At 34.6% G+C, this 14,403-nt stretch overlaps 1 protein-coding gene and 1 long non-coding RNA gene across 2 annotated transcripts in view; one reads left to right on the plus strand and one right to left on the minus strand.

Moving 5' to 3' along the window:
- Window positions 1-14,403, minus strand: part of qsm (Zona pelucida superfamily protein qsm) — a 36,825-nt gene that overhangs the window by 13,275 nt on the left and 9,147 nt on the right. The gene's annotated exons all lie outside the window — the stretch shown is intronic.
- LOC135798550 (uncharacterized) lies at window positions 2,378-3,246 on the plus strand. Its single transcript, XR_010549740.1, has 2 exons — window positions 2,378-2,726; window positions 3,025-3,246. It is a non-coding gene; the product is annotated as an uncharacterized lncRNA (long non-coding RNA).

Below are 14,403 nucleotides of genomic sequence, written 5' to 3' on the forward strand. Positions count from 1 at the left end.
CTACCACGAACAACGACACTCCTAAGCAGGGTAGGGGGATCTTTTTGAAGATTAAGGCGTCAATTTTTAAAGCACGTAGTTCAATAAATTGTATATTCTGCAAAAAAAACTTATTATCGATATTGTAGAATGCGTAATTAAGGAAATTTGTGCGCGACCAATAAAACTGTGTCTGTGGAGGGAAGGCGGCAATTATGATCGGCAATAAATATTTATTAAACACTCGTAAAATTTCCTCATCCCTGCTCCTTAGTTCAGGCCCGTCTGGAATCTATTGCTATTCTCTCCCGTTCCGCCCATCGGCAAACAAAATGCTTTCGCGCCGACTTTATTAATAATTAAGTTTAAAAGTTTGCCGCCATTCCTGCCGCGCCGGGCCCGTACTAATATAACCTAAGTTGAAAGTTAACAAAATACATAAAACGACGAAAGTCAAATTCAAATATCCGCCCTCAACGAAAACGCAAGAAAGTAACTTGTTCACAGCGACGACGAATAAATCCGCGCACATTGAAAATAGAAATAAAACAAAGCAAACGCAAACAAAGTTTCAACAGTAGAATTGTGACGCAAAACAATTACGTGCAAAGTTCTTTTTTCGCAACGTAAGTACAATATCAATATAATGAGGAAGTTGAACGAAACATGTTCGGCGCATTTGTTGCGTTGTTAAACCCGCTAAAGCAGCGTTAGATAACACACCAGGATAACATGTAAGTCTTTGTTGTTGCATGAAAGATAAAGGATACTTATTGTTTGTTGGTAGGTTCGTGTTGTTCGGCGTGTTCCTTTTTCTCCGAATGGTTTTATCAATAAATTGCAAAACTAAAATACTCGTAGTATCATTATTTGTATTTCGTTTAGTTTCGTGATCTTGCCATTTGTATACAAAACTCCACACGGCAAACGACTAAATATCTAGGGAGGATCTTAATTCTTTATTTCTGTTTTACAGAGTGTCACCAAAATCATTAAAAAAGAGAAATAAAATAATTTAAAAAAAAAGTTTTGTGTCACAATTTTACAACCAATATTATTGTGATGTTTATGTTCGAATCAAATTTGAAAGCAAGATGTAAGGTGATACTCAGTAAAAATGGTAACCAAGCGAAACTGAAAATATTGAAATGAAAACACACACAAGCTGTATGGGACTTAGGTCGTCTTACATCTTGCAACAAACGTGTGGGTGTTTCATTGTTATTGAAGATCACATGCGATCTGTACTACCAAAAAAGAAATAACCAAACGATTGTAATAAAATGTTTCGTTTTTGTGCGTTTATATCAAGTCTTTTTTTACAAATTTCATACCTACTACTAGAAATGTAATTATTGTTTTCATAATTTCATAAATCCTGCGTTAAACAGTATTGGAATAGTAATAGTGAACAATGCTCACCATTGCAAATTAAATTTACGCATGTTAAATATCGTATTGTTGGCTTTTTAGGTACGAGAATTGAAACAATGATGGGATAGTGAAAAGGAAGAGGTTTCAGACCAAAGCAAAATATTCACAATTCACAAAACAGACAAAAAACCATAGCGAAATGTGTATAAGCACATAGAAAATCGTTAAGTATCCATATTATTCGTTAAGTGAGGGTGAAAACGATTGAAGGTAAACACCGCGTTAAATCACACAATTTACGTCAATTGCAACTAATTAGACAAAGAATGCCAGCACAATGAATACGAAGGTAAAACAAAGAATTAACTAATGACATAACTAACGTGTTGGCAAACTTGCAAATAGTCAGAGACTATACAACACTCCGTCGACGGATACAAATCAATTGTATTTTGTAATTTGCACCAGTGCGCGGTTATAGTACGAGTACAGTCAAGGAAAAAAGAGTTGCAGTCATTAAGGCGGAATGTCATTTTACGCTTGATAAACAATGCAATTATAAAGTCAACCGTGTAAATAAATTGCTATTGGGAAATATTTAATTAGTTCGCAAATTTTACACACATTTAAGCGTTAAAACGTTTCCTTTCTCCATAATCTGGCATAAACTAACCTTTAAATTAACCAAACTTTTGCTTATAAGTTTTATCATTTAAAAATGTCATCTTAACCAATAAATATGCCCACTAATGTAGTTATGTTATTAAATTTAATTTAATAAACTAACGTACATAGCATGGCCACCTGCGGGTTTTAATCAAGTTTAATTAATTACAATTTAGTCATTGAATTTAATGTAGTTTTCGTTTTCTTTCTATCATCTCTCGTCTCGCCTAGTTTTGTCCGCATTCTTGCCGTCTAGCTGTAATCCTTGAACGTAAACCGAACGACGGTTCTGCTCGCGTGGTTAAATTAAAACATTAAAAAGTGAATTTACGCGCTCGTAATAAACAAATATAAATATCCGCGATAGAAGTACGTACCAGCGTGTACATTCGGCATGATGAACGCGCTTTAATTTAATAAGAAATTGCTAGTTTCGTGTCGTGGTGATAAAGCCTGCATGGAACGCAAGGATGTAATCATCGTTGTGCTTGCATTTATGTTAATATCTATCCAACAAGACGGTTGTAGTTGTTGAGTATTAGATAATGTTGGTGGTCGTTGGCAAATTAAGTAAGAAGAGCCGTGCAGACTAGAAAAATTACTTACGAGTACAAATAGATAAAAAGATGAAATAGTGAAGTCATCACCATGTTTTACGTCTTAATTATGCGCAATAAAGCTATTTATTGCCAATGCGCTTTCAACCTGTAAGTTAATCACTTTTATCGTCTTATCGTTTCTACCATCTACCATCACACAATCCTAACATTATAACATTTAAAATCAAATTCTTATTTTTAAAATAATTAAATATATGCGAGTAACGAAACACTTTCACTCTATTCACGTGCTTCCTGTATCTTTTTTCTTTTGTTGTGTGTTCTTTTTTCTGGTTGTGATAAGTGCTTTCTTGTATTCGATTTTGCGAGATAAAAAGCCGGCTGCTGTTAGTCGCGGTGCACTCGATTATACTGCCTTCAATTCTGACACGTATTATTATTGCAGGTACTCTCGCTTTCGTTGCTTCATGTCTCATCGAAGAAGAGGCGTTAATAACAACAGTCTTACAATCAATAATAATGTGAATTTGAGCATTTTAAGGATAGATTGCTATGGATATAAAAAGCTTGTATAGTTTGTTGTTATAGAGCAACGTGTAATAAATGATGACATTATGAGAATTATTGTAATAATATGGTAATAAATTTATAATTTTCTGTGGGCTTATGTGGGTCGAGTACTTGCGTTCTTCACCACACGTAGACAAAGACAATTGAAGGCAAAGACATTGTATTTTATAGCTTTGTCATTTATATGTCATGCGCGAAGAATATGAATCAAATTGTTCTTTGTACTTGTCGTCAACGTAGGCGTCGGCCGCTGTACTAACTTCTTGAGATGACACTGAGTGTTATTACCTGTAACAAAAATAGAATAAATTGTATTTTAAATGTTATTTTCAACATAACCTGTACAATTTTTAGGTTAAGTTCAAATAGATGTAAGTAATAACAATACGCATTATACAAGCTGTTTGGTACGAATGTACACTAACTGAACTCAACTCATAGCAAAACAAAAAAAAAGACGTACAAAAAGCAAATCTGTAACTTCAGGCATTGTTGTTGCCTGCAACTCGTCTAAGACGCACGAGGAAATTAAACGCTCACTGCGTTCCACACGCCCGGCCGATCGTTGAAAGATACTGATGAAAATGAGAAGATTACTTTATTCTTCTAGGTTTTATTCTTTTTGTGTTGCGTTAATTCACTTTACTAGACTTTACTTTAAAATATATCTCAAGCGCAGCTCGCAATCTTCACATATTAGCACTTTGAACTTCCTCTCGATGAATAATTTTCGGTTGAAATTAAAACAGAATGGCTAATAATCTGTTTGGAAAACCCAAAATTTTAACATAGTGTAATTTTGTACGGTATGGAATGTAACTCAAGTAAACACAAATTATAGTTGAAGTGTATTTATGTTTATTAAATTAATTAGACTCTACTAAATTCATTGAAAATTATTCGTAACTTAAGGATGAACGTAATTGTTTCGTCAAACTTCAAAGGTTTGCAAAATAGTTGTTCTCATGGTGATTATACCTTTAACTTTTTATAATTGCCAAAGATTAGTAAACACTAAACAAATAAATTTATGCAAATTAGCATATGGAAATAATTTAGGATTATATAATGAGATAGTTATCAGAAAGCAAACGGGGATATTTTTTATAATTAATGCTTACAAAAGATTTAAACTTCTGACTTGGAAGCGAGTAACATAAAATTTAAATAGTTTAAAAAAACTATTTGTGTTATACCAAAAGAATTCATAAAAAAAATTCCTTTAATTAAAATTATCGCACCTTTTTAACCAGATTTTTTTTAAGAATTGTGGCCCAAATATGATAAACTAAAGATCTTAAATAAATTGAATGGCAATTTCAGTGGGTAAAATCCATTCAGTGGAGTTGCATCGGTATTTAATTAACCAGTATTTAATATATTTAATAAATAAAAATACGAAAATTTAATAATTTTGTTGTGGTTAACATGTTTACGAATGATACCAATAAAAAAGTCAATACTCAGTTGAATTTTTATCAATTACATAAATAAAAGAATAACTATTAAATGCATATTAAATATTTCAGTTATTACTTAATTGTTTTAAAATTAATATTGCTATAATAACCTCAATTTTTCTTTCTCTTTTGTAAGCAAAGGCTCTGTTAGAAAGGTGTGAAACACTGTTTGGCGCCCACTGGGAGCGACAGGAAGCTACGAAAACAAGCGCCTGTAAAAACATTTAATTTGTATGCACTCCGGTGAGCCGAAGAAGTCCAACTTATTATGCGGTTTCTTTTTCACTTGCGGCGCACGAAAATATAAACTAGCTTGACGTGCGCGGGGTCGTCGGCTGTGAAATGTTTCGTTTTGAAATGCCATGTTAGAAATATGCAATCGGAATATTCATGAAGTTCTTGACGCGTTAAATTTGTTCGGATTTTATGTAGAGACATCAAATTTTTAATTGTGAATTGCAGTATTAACTTCAATGCCAACTAAAGTTCTCCGACCAAGTTGGTTTTATCAACGAATTTAATCTTTTATTAATTTTGTAGCAAATGCATCTCAAAATGTTGAAAATGTCAACAATGTTCAACAATACAACAATAAATGGACAAAACAATTTAGTTTTCGTTCTTTTATTTCCGCACTTCAATAAAACAACAATTCGGCAATTCCTGAGTTCGAAATAGGTCGCAACTTGCAACAAATCGTAAACGGGAAAAAAGGTTGCCCGAATGTGAATTGACGCGAGTTTGTTATTTGTTACCAAGTCGATTGTGCCCAGTGCGGCTCTTTTTTGCAATCTATGTGTGTTGGTATGGTTTTTAGGTGTTTGATTTTACGGTGCGGACCGATTGAAAAACCCTATAGCAGAAAGAAGCGTGCAGTTCGTTTGTCGACCGAATCGGTGAATAGTGAGGTGGTCGGCGGGCAGTTCCATTCCAAGAATAGTTAAACGAGTGTGTCGAAAGTTGGCCTCCACCTAAACAAGAAGAATCGTTCTATAAACATACTTCCTGCGGGGATGGCAAACTTTCTTGACTAGAAAAACAACAGTATACAGCAATACTAACGATTTTTAGAATTTACCCGACCAATAAGTAAAAATTGTAATAAGTTGTTTAATTATTTTGTGTCCTAAAACAAGATGGAAATGGATTCAGGTGAGATTTGGATAAATTATTTTTTTGATCTTCGCATGATCAATTAATTAGCACCGATTTGCTTCTATGGTCACATCAAACGTTGCGCTGCCTTCCATGAATAAAGCATTACGTGCAACTGCAGGCGAACAGTAATTAATTAATGAGGTCCTCCTTCGTGTGCAAGTGCCACAAGCCGTGCACTTCAAGGTACTAGTCAAACGCACACAACGTGTTCGGACCGGTGAGCCTGTGAATTCGAAAGTAAACGCTCTTGCTTTGAGCTTGTTGCGCATAGTATACGTACAGTATACATGCCGCCAAACTGCAAACGTGTGTAGTTCCTGCATACACTCGCGATCATGGAATGTGTAAATGTACGGCGGACATTGTACGATTGAGGATCGAACAGTGGACAGAATCGTCACATGGAACACAGATACGTTAGAATCGAAATTGAATATGCATAGGTTCAGGTTGTAACGAGAAGTGTAAGTAAAAGTAAACGCATTCACAACTTTTGTTCTGTGCGTTACCATAAAGTAATGTTTTCTTCTTTCGCGCTTCGCAGCATTTTATTTTAAAGAGGTAACGTTGTTCACGCTCAGTAAGCTTTTATCTTAACATGTGAAGTAGAGAACGACAACATGAAAGTAGATACGTGAACGGTGAGTACAAATATAGCCTCGTGACGCAAATGTCAATCGCAAAAACGAGCACGCAAAAAGTGAAAAGAACGACAATCCAAAAGGTGAGAACGAGGAACGGCTGCGACTATTTTGGGCGTGTGCTTTGCACGATCGTAAATACCAGACGTTTTTACTGCATCTGCAAATTAGTTGCGATTAGCATTTAAAAGCTGCTAAACAAATAAAACACAATAAATATATTTTAGCTTGAAACTCTAAAATTGTATGATTAATTTCGTGGAAAATGTAAATATCAGCATATAATGAATCATGCAATAATTCTTATTAGTTTATTTATCTTTATTTGCTTTATCTGATTCAGCCAGCGACTTAATCGAAAGAAAGAGATTTTTATAAGGAGCGTAGGCGAGGCGAGTTGCCATTTTTGGTCACCGGTACATATTAAGACGCCTACTATGCTACAAACAGACGTCACCAAAAGCATTCGCACATTGAAACAGAAAAATATATAAAATAAACTTTGTTGCAAATCGCCAGATATAAAAACGCCTATCAATATATTCACGACACGATTGTGACTCATTTAAAATATGTATACCTACGCCTGTCAATTAGTCGCAGACTCTAATTTAACTGTTAATTGTTTCTGCAAGCATCTCTATATTTGAAATATAACTTAAAGTTAGATGTCTGAATACTCTGAACTCGCGCATAATTGGTTAGTAAGCAAAGAGCTTACATTAATTCATTAATTATCTTCATTAATAATCGCCCTAAGAGAATAAAAAACGATAATGCTGTAGAGTTTAGAGTGCGCGTATATAAAGACATGTTAATTATATTTGTTATTTTATTTTATAGAATCACCTCAAAATTATAAACTGACAAACATGCTATGAAACAACTAAGAAAGGAAAGTTAATAATTAGGACTTCATGATTTGTTCTAATGCACAAATATGGTGCAGCGTATAAAATTGAAAACAATTATTTAATTACTAGTGATAAAATTTCGAAATTACTGGACAATTAATTCTGCTGTCAACATGTATGATCACGTGTCCTATGTACTTCAATACGATAATAATAGGACGCCGGTTTCATTTGTTGCCTTTATATGGTGAAAAGCGGAAAATTTCCATCAACTCATTCGGCGCATTTACGGTGAGTATATAATTATATCACTACACGCTGAGCATTATCATACGTTGATCTGTATTGCGGTACATTCGTTTTTTGTTTCATCGTTGTTTTCTTCTCGACTTCTCTTATCTTAATTTTTTTCCTTTATTTCCATGGCAAAAGTTGAAAGGATTATGCATAATATTATTATTATGCGTTAGAGAATAACACATTTTGTTATAATACAGGATGCATTATAATATATTTTGTTAAAAATATATTGTAATATAAATATATATTTTTTAAATTATACAACATTTATGTCCACTAATAACATAATTGAACCGACAACTACAGAGCGAATGGTGAACAAAACGTAATATACTAATAGACGTTTTGAGAACGACAATTTTAACAGTAAATCTGCACGAATCTACACGTAATAGCAGACAATTTCAAATCGAGGTAAAAATTGCGCGAATTTTGGTACAGCTAGATAATTGACTTTCATAACGTTGAAACTACATACACATACCAGTATAGCTAATATAATTCGATGATTAAAAATTTCATGTAGCGATTAATTTTCGCACCAAATCACCCAAAACGAGTTATTTACGCGCACGTTTGATGAAATAATTACGACATAAATTGCAGCGACCTCAGCCGAATAATTGCTTCATAAACACAGGCCACAATCGTTCAACAAAAACCGGACAATGGTGGATAATACACAGCACACGGCAATTTCGACAAGTTGACGTTTTTTTGCCTGGGTAGTATTAAAATAATTCCGTGTTAAAGACCACTTGTCCTGTCAGCAGGTTTTCCAGAATTTTACTGCCGCTTTTATCGAAAAACAATGCATATTAACGAACCGCACATCACATTTCCGGGGTATGCATCTCACAATTCCAAAGGGTAAACACGTTTATGAGCGTAGAATATTTTAATATTTATTACGCGCTCGCAACGGCTGTAAAATGCATCGATTCTATTAGCACAATACGCGCGCTGGGCTATTGTGTAGCGTCGACAAGATTCATGACAAATTCATCGTAAAATATTTTCAGGCGCGCATCAGGAATGACGCTGAATTAATTAATAAATTAAAATATTGGTTATTAATGTGCGTTCGTTAGACTTCATTCAGGCACGGCTCATGTGTGGGCATCACATGTTTAGTGTGCGCTCTCGGGCACTTAGTACTTTGCCTGATTGAAAATAAAGGTAACTGTACATTTTTAATGGAGGCATGAAGCTATGCGTAATGGTTGTGCGGCCACGCTACGAGTAATATTATAAATTGAAATTAAACATCGCCGAAGAAGTGCAATGCGTCAGCGGATGGAATAGTCAATGTCAAAATGTTAATGAAATAATTTCACACCGCCGACATGGAATTTATTACTTCAGGTAATCGAATGGGCAAAACAAAACCACAAATGCATTACAACACCACAAATTAATTTTTTATCAAATTATTTGAGATAGCAGGGAATTTACGACATTTTGATATGACAAGCACGTTTCACAGACGTACCTTATAAACACATAGTTATGAAAAATTTTACATCATAGAGAACAACCTGGTTATTAAAATTAAAATTCAAATTTTACGTTTAAGTAAAAAAAATAGTCACCAACTTTAGTATTTTGAGTTTTTCATGCGTCAACCACATCTTTTAAAACATAACGGAAGTGAACACAATGTGGATCTCTCTTTGAGTAAGTCATAACACTAATAAATAAATTAGTTTCTCATAATTAATATTGCAACAATATACAAATTGATAACGCAAAGTAAATTATCATAAGCAGACGCGGCCATAAACATAAGTAAGTATCACGTGTAAAGCTAGAATATACGAGAAAATACATAAGAAATATTATCTGCGTATAAGCACATTTTCAAGAAAACTATAAGATGCTGGTTAGCAGACTATTCCTGAAAAACTCAAAGTCGCGGCTACATTGTGCGTTAATAGTATAATGATGCATATGATGGTAGCAGATCTTTGTGATTATTATATGCACAATGTTCATCAGACTGCAAAGTGCAAACGCACGCGTACGCATATTACGCATATTTTTTGCATCTTCTACACAATGCAATTATTGTTTATTTATGCGAGCGTCACACGCATCGTCTCGGTTTCTTTACCATTTTATTGGTGTTGCTTTAACATGACAGCTGCGTAGATGATATATTCTTTGTCTACTTCCAGGTGGAAGGTTAAAGGTTTAAAGCGTCGGTTTTTCCACGGTTTTAAAACACGAATAGTGGTATTTTAAACACGGACAGCCAAGACCTTGACTAAGGTACATCAATTACGGGTTTTAGTCACGGGGTGCATTTTGCGGTTGCACATTTGCCTACGGTGCAGTGTTAGATCATATAAAATGCTCTAAGTTGTCAATCAACTCGCTCTTAATCAATCTCGTGCCAAAAACTCCTATTAGCCCACTTGATACTTAAAATACTATTATTGGTACTCTTTACAGCTAATAATATAATGAGCGCACAATGTCTATATCTAAACATATTTGATCATTCAAACATCAAGACTCCAATTTATTTCAATGCAAATTCTTGGCAATGTTGGCAAGAAAAGATTTTTTTCTTTCTTTCTTTTGTCATGTATTGCTTGCCAACACTTGCACGTGCGTTAATTGTGTACGAGGTATTGTATATTATACAACGAATATAGACTTTAGTTTATCTATGTATAACATGAGAAAGAGAATTACGGATGTAACTACTTATGCTACCAAGTAAAAATCTAAATTGATGGATTTATGGCGCGTGAAAAATTGATGTAAAATATGATAATTAGCAAGTTGATTAGAATAAAAGTGTAGATGTATAATATGAAAAATAATGATATACGTCTATGGAATACATCTGGTGAGATGTAACATGTTCGCCCATTAAGAAAATTAAATTATACAAGCATATAAAACATTTTATTGAAGTTTCCATGGAAACTAGAACAAGTTGGTTTGCACTTAACGACAAGCGGCCAAGATTTAGAGCGTGAAGAAACCACGTTTTGCGGTCATGCCATCACATATGAATTAATTATTTAATTAACACGGCTTATTAAAATATTAAAATAAAATATTAAATTATAAATTTTTATTTCGCATATTTTGCTTCTTATGGAAGCAGAATAACGTTAGAGCAACGAATATCATCTGCAAACTTAAAAGTGAATGAGTACCGTTAAAAGTAAATTTTTGTTTTACGATTCGTTACCTACATAGTTTTGGATGTGAGCGGTGCGAAGAATCCAAACGAAACTAATAAGTTTTTAAATGGTGACCCACGCGGACGAATGGCCGCATCCGCGACGAACCCACAATCTATTATCGCAGCTAAACATTCTACGGTGCAACGCAAAGTATACTTTGACGATATATTAGTTACATAAGTACCTAAATATCAATGTCTTGATAATTGGGCAACATTTAATCAATCTAAAAAATCTGAATCTTACAAACATTTGGAACAAAATTTATTTTAAAAAAAAATGTTCAGTGCAAATAGGAATTAAAGAAATAATGTCGTGCACATCATATATAAACTTTACCTTTTTGCATTTATTGCTTACAAGTAAATTCCCATGACGCTCGTGCACATATTGTTTCACTTGGTACTTGCATGTGCAACTCGCTTTCGGCGTGCGCACTCCCTGCGGCCACAATTATCTTTTTTATTCGTGGACAATTTTCCACGACGTCGACGCGCAACAAGCACTAATGTTTATGACCCACTATCCAACCGACAAGTCTCCATCAATTTAACATCACATCAAACATACGCACATTCGTATATAGAACATAAAACTAACTATAATTTAATACAAAGAATAACCAATTCTCTGAGTGGCTTCTGAGCGATGTGCATTTAATATTGTTATATACACCAGCCTTCTTATGTAGGTATAAAACTATAGTTTATTTCAGAGGTCTTTTAAGGCTTACACTGTTTTCGAGTGAAACCAATATGTGGAGACAACTTACTTTCTTAATGCCCTGTGCGTCTAGTTGGTAATAAAACCAAGGCGAGTCGATGCGAGTTTTTGTTCACAAGTTTGACAAACATTTGCATGGAATTGCAATGATTTTCATAACCGATCCTTAAAGAAACTTCTTTACAATGTTCATTAATATTGTTATAATAGAAAGAACGTTTACGTATAAATGTTATCTTAATAATTTATGAATTTGTGCATTCGAGTGTCGAAGAATTAAGGGAAAAACGCTTCCAGTATCACAATATCAGGAAAGATCGTAAACAACAATGCTGCCGCGTCAATAAATCCCACAACAAACGTTTTTCTTTCTTATCCGCACCGGCCATCCGAGCGGACTTGGGCCGTTCGTCGTACGGTCAGTTTGATGTACCGCGTCGTTATTTCAATCGAATCGGCTTCGATGCAACTGCGATTCAACTCCTGCTCACTTCGCACAAATTCCCATCGACTGGATACGCGTACAGAAAAAAATTATTTTCATCAATATTTTTCCAATTATATAAATAAGGAGTGGCATAAAGAATACATATGTAAAATATGTAGCCTACTTTATTTCTAATGTTGGTTAAAGCAAAACCATGTAAATAAATAGAGTGACGGGAAATCACAAAACGATACTTCCGATTACCTTAATGCATATTATAGCATTGAGAGGCATTACAATGAACTAAAAGTAAACGCAAGTGATCAAATGTGGAAATAACTTTTCAAGAACCTTAAATTTCTACTGGCTGTGATAATAACCACAAAATAAATAAATCGTACTCAATCGCTGAGTGAAATTTTGTATATTTGCATAACACCCGTGTTTCTGAATCAATTATAACTGTAACGGCTGAAGGTATGTATACACAAAAGCGTCATTTGAATAATACAAGTGCATAAATAGGATTGCGTCCATAGAATGCAAACGCATAAAGAGGCTATCAATAACTGTTTGAGACAAGAGCGAAGAGCCGAACATTGATGCACTCTTCAGTCTGCACGTCGACGGCTCTCGTCGTGTTTCGTGTTCGCCGCCTGCATTTGTCTTCTCATTTGCCTGCCTCGCTTCCTATGTTTACAATCCACGCACGCATGTGCGCAGAAACCAAAAGTCATTGCCCATTGAAACTCGAGAATGTATTATATTCGGTGATCATGAATCGTATGGACAGAAACATTAATAATCAACATATTAAAATGATACTCGAAGACATAACGTATTATATACAAGTAGTATTAAAAGCCTAGGCAGTAAATGTTTGAAATGGAATGTATGTGTGCCAGTAATTGCATGCAAATACGAAGAACAACTATGTGATGCCGTAAAGTGTGCACTGCAAATATTTGCAATTAATTAAATCGCCAACTTTCCATGGCTAGCATTAGATTGCTATGTCGCCGAGCAACGCGTTAATTAATTAATTGCACGCGCGCGTTATCGACTTTCGCCGATCGAAGGTGTCTTCGCTGTGAGGATATGCAACATATGGCAACCGGTAAAAACGACGATGAAATGAGGACGTGTTAATTGTTCGATAATGCCTCGATGCTACATAAAGATTGGTCGCGATGGTACAAAATTTACAAAATTCTTGGCAGACGCAAGCTGCCAAACGGTGCAAGGCTGAAAACATTAAAAAGTGCTAAGCGTTTAAAGGCATTTGTCGTGGTCGCCAAAGTAACACTTATTGATTGTCTGCGTTATTTACACTTGGGTAAATATTAAGCAGTATCTACGAGTATATAGCGACTCATTTTACATAAGAAACATTTTAACTCTCGAATAGAATTAGAACTATGATTAATTAATATTAATACAAAATAGAAATGAAAAGAATCGTGTGCAATTAACGCCAACACGTCAAAACTTTATGAAAGTTGCTTACATCATTTGATTTAAGTCGGGTTACTAAAAATGGTCACAGCCACTTTTTGTGTTCCGTTTTTGCTTGAATATGTGTGGGTAAAACTTGCACAAATAGTATTTAGAAAAAAAAATGAAAAAAGTTGCATAGGGCACCCGTGCCACTAGAGTCATATAAAGGTCAAACTCACTTGCTCGTGTTTTACAATTGATTCGCAGTTTGTTTTACTTTTCATTTGTTTTTCTCAAGTCTATACCACACGACGCGTTACAATCTTTGAATGTGAGGGTTTTCACGGATGAATCTCAACGAAAATAATTTCGTCATTGACTCAAACTTGTACGGCGTGGCCGACTAAAATGGGATGCGCAAACCGAGATTGGAAATGTGCCTGCTCTCCGTGTCCTGTGCGCGAAAGCAATTCGCGGCGGATTGGCGGATAAATAAGTGCAGCTCGTAAATTACCGTGCTCAACCTTGATTTGCCCACATGATTGCCAACAACGTGTGTTAGCGCAATATTCATAGAAGTAAGAATTGAAGGATGGTACATAAATGGAAACATGACTTAACTTAACACAACGTGGCGTACAAAGCTCGGAAAGAACGTTTTCGTGTGTTAAAACAATTTGCAAATGTTTTATTTGTGCAATTAAAATGTACAAAACAAACAAAAAGCACCGTCCAAATATTTAAAAAAATCCCGATTTTAAGAAATTCATTTTAGACATTTTTTTCTTTTGCAATAAAATGTTTTACGTTGCGTTGTGCCTTACCCGAACGATTAATTGAATGTTTGTCGTGAATAAATCGATTCATCGTTAGCGTTATTTATTAGATGCATATAACTATAGAGAAGACGCTTGTAGTTTTATTGTAATATGTTTGTGTTGTATATTTGCGTTTGGTTTTCGCTCAAGTGGCTTCGTTTTTCTGCAATTGATTGTTATTTATCGTGGGGATCCGCACTGGCTGATTTATCACCGCTCACATGAGGTTTTCA

Source organism: Atheta coriaria, unplaced genomic scaffold (genome assembly GCF_025399875.1).
Source record: "Atheta coriaria isolate IRGN ID8LTWV9N9 unplaced genomic scaffold, Caltech_Dcor_3.1 hic_scaffold_9_pilon, whole genome shotgun sequence".
NCBI classification, from domain to species: Eukaryota; Metazoa; Arthropoda; class Insecta; order Coleoptera; family Staphylinidae; genus Dalotia; species Dalotia coriaria.